Source organism: Nannospalax galili, unplaced genomic scaffold, assembly GCF_000622305.1.
Source record: "Nannospalax galili isolate Female #2095 unplaced genomic scaffold, S.galili_v1.0 scaffold197, whole genome shotgun sequence".
Classification (NCBI taxonomy): domain Eukaryota; kingdom Metazoa; phylum Chordata; class Mammalia; order Rodentia; family Spalacidae; genus Nannospalax; species Nannospalax galili.
In genome coordinates this window covers 330,977-334,204 of record NW_008339846.1, presented here as the reverse complement: position 1 = coordinate 334,204, position 3,228 = coordinate 330,977, and positions in this window count along the sequence as shown.

Below are 3,228 nucleotides of genomic sequence, written 5' to 3'. Positions count from 1 at the left end.
CCTCCCTCCTCTTCTCCCTCCTCCTCCTCTCCCTCCTCCTCCCCTCCCTCCTCCTCCTGTCCCCCCTCCTCTCCCTCCTCCTCTTCTTCCTCATTCTCCACCTAGAATTCAAAGTGCAGGCTTATTATCATACAGTGCTTTAAACATGTCCATAACCTTAAAATCCAAGTGTTCATCTAGGTAAAGTTTGAGTTTTATGAAGTAAATTTCAATAAAAATATTTTATCTTTAAATTTTCATAACAAAATTATCAAGAAAGCTTAAAGTACATAATCCAATAAAGAAGCCAGAGCACTGACTCCAAGACAGTAACAAAAACAGGAATGTCCTAGGAAACTTCCGTGCACTTATCGGCAGGGTGTCTCAGGCCACAACTTGGTTTGCAGTTTCTTGGAGAATGTCTCAAGTGGGTGCAATTGCCTGCTGATCTTCATAAAACCATGAAGCATGAACCTTTGGGGAGTTGAGCCCTTGCATGCTGCCTGCCCTCCATGCCCACCCAACTTTCACTGTGAAGATGATACAATGGGCCCCTGCCATTCCGTCCCTTTGAACTCTGTTTCATTTGTATGTGAATGTTAGTGCGTGTTGGTCTTGGGCTATAAGTCTGCGGGGGAGACGCCAAAGATTTGAAGCCACTGAATGCCTGCAGTGATTCAGAGAGGCTTGGAGAGGAGAGGAGCTGAGGTGGCTGACTTCACCTCCCAGTCCTGTGCTGAGTGGCCTTGCCATATCCTGTCTTTAACGTCCAGCCTCTGTTTACCAACGAACTCTCACAGAACAGTCCAGCAGATCTTAAAAACCCATTTAAATAGTATAACTTTTCTCCTGTTTAAAAGGGGCTTCACCAAGGACACTGAGGAGCTACAATTTTATAACAAAGACACCTACATTATCATGAAAAAAATTTACTCAACCCGACAATTGAGTTCCGATGTAGAACCCCAAAAGATTAAATGTTTTTTCTTTTTAATGGAAGAATTAAATATTGATAAGAGATTCATAAAAATATTTAATATTCACAATAATAAAATCTGGTCAAGCATCGTGACACATGTCATAGACTCCCTGAGGAACTGAGGCAAGGGGGTGATGAGTTCGAGGTCATTGTAAACCATAGAGACTGTGTCAAAATACAAGACACTCACACAATGGAGCCTGCTGTGAACATGCTGCACCCACCATCCCTAAACATTCTGTGGTCTTCACTGAGCAGCAGCATGAGGCAGAGCCCATCCCCCACCGCAAGGCATGTGCTCTCCGCGTGCTTCGGGGGCTGGGAGGCTCGGTGGGTGACCTCAGTGCTGCTCTACTTGGCACTTTCTGCCTGTCTGTTTAACTCAGGAAACTGATATGACTCTAACAGAGCCACAGATGTTAATTAGTTCTGTTTACTGAACTCCCTCTGCCTTGATACGCTGCAAAGATGTGGGTGAGATGCACATGGAGATTCGGGGTGTCCTAGTGCTCTGTTTGTGATCACTCATGTGCTTCAGAGTGAGCCAAAACTCCAGGATGAGGGGAAGCCATCGCGTCTCATCTCACAGGCATTCAAGTGCCTGGAAGTCAACTTGCTTCGAAGCTCCCCCAAGCCCCGCCACCCACAGCACACTTCTCCCTTCAAAGAACCCAGATGCAGAATGGAAGGTGGTGCCATCATTCATTTACATAAGAACTTGGGGGCAGCATGACTGAAAGACCAATTCCCAGAACTAGGGGCTGCTGGCTCGTCCAACGGTCGCCTCTTGGCCTCTCCCAGCATCTAAATTCAAGCCACTGGGAGCCTTGCCCACACTGGGCCCGAGACCCAGTCCTGGGGCCTGAAGGAATAATGGCATTTTTTGTGTGTGGCAATTTCATGGAGACTGCGACACATCAAGGATCTTAAGGAGAGGGAGCCCTGTTATTTGCTAGGACACTGTTGGTTGTGGAGACTGAGTCCATGACAACCAGATGGCAGGCTGGCTGCCACTCCAGGGTTGGGGGAGGATGTCAGAGTGATGACAGGGAAGCAAATGTACCCAGAACTCCTGTTGCAGGACACGTCACACGAACACAATCTCCAACATGGAGAAAAATGGCAAACGATCACTGACACCCAGCACAGTGGTGTCCCCTGGGTTTTTAACATGGGATGGTGACTTCATTCTAAGTTTGCAACTTTAAACTCCTGAGTAAAAAAACAATATTGAAAGTGACATAGAGTGCCTGGTCCCCACCAAAATACTAATTGCTGTTGTAGGAAGAAGTGTCAGGGTCATAAAAGCTGTCATCTTTTGGCCTGTGTCTGCCGTACACAGCTGATTGCATTCTTCGCCTGAACATGTTTCAAATCAAGCAACAAGTCTAAATGAAACACTCCCCTCAGATCTTTCTCCCATTTGGCCCACAGTATCGGCACCGAAAAGTGATGGATCCCCAGCTCCTTTCTCACTAGAAAACACTCTGGAGCTTTGTGTGAGCTGCCGTGGGTCCAGGCCTTCCTTGAGGTGGTCCAGGTGGTGGGTGGGGAGTATGGTTCATGGCTAAGCATATCTTGCTGTTCATATCCCCCATCCCCATCTTGCTTCCTTCTGTCACCTCACAGCCATAGTTCCCCATGGCTCTGAGAAGAGAGTAGCAGGACAGGTAGCTGCTCCCCTCCTCTTTTACCTCACAGCTGCAGCAGTGAGTAGAACTCTCAGAACTTGCAGCTTCCACGTGAAGCAGCCATGGAATCCCCACCAATGAAGTCTTTTCCCAAGGGCAGGCCTCTGAGCATCACAGCAAATTCTGTTTGAAGTCTTATGAGCAACTGTAAGCCCCTTGATGTCTCCCATGGCCTTGGTCTGACTGAGATAATGGTGCTCTGGTGACAAAAATGTGGCTAGCCTCTCCCCCTTTCCACAGAACACGACTATGTAAGCACTTAGTGTTTGCCATTTGTGACCTGTGCTTTCACCTCCTAATTTGATTTTTGAGGAAGGAGGACCATCCCTTCCCAGAACTACTCCTCAGCATGCACTGCTATGGAATTCCATTTCTAATTGGCACCTGTAATCTCAGCTTCCCATACTGGATGTAATCAACTAGTAAAGAGAAAGGCTCACTTTGGCTCGATGTTCAGAGGCTTTAGTCTGTAACTAGGTAGAAGTGAAACTTACAGGCCTTTGCTGGAGGTTCTGGGTGGAGCTGGCAGAGAACACAGCCAGAACACATAGCTGGGCAGAGCTGCACACCTGTAGGTCT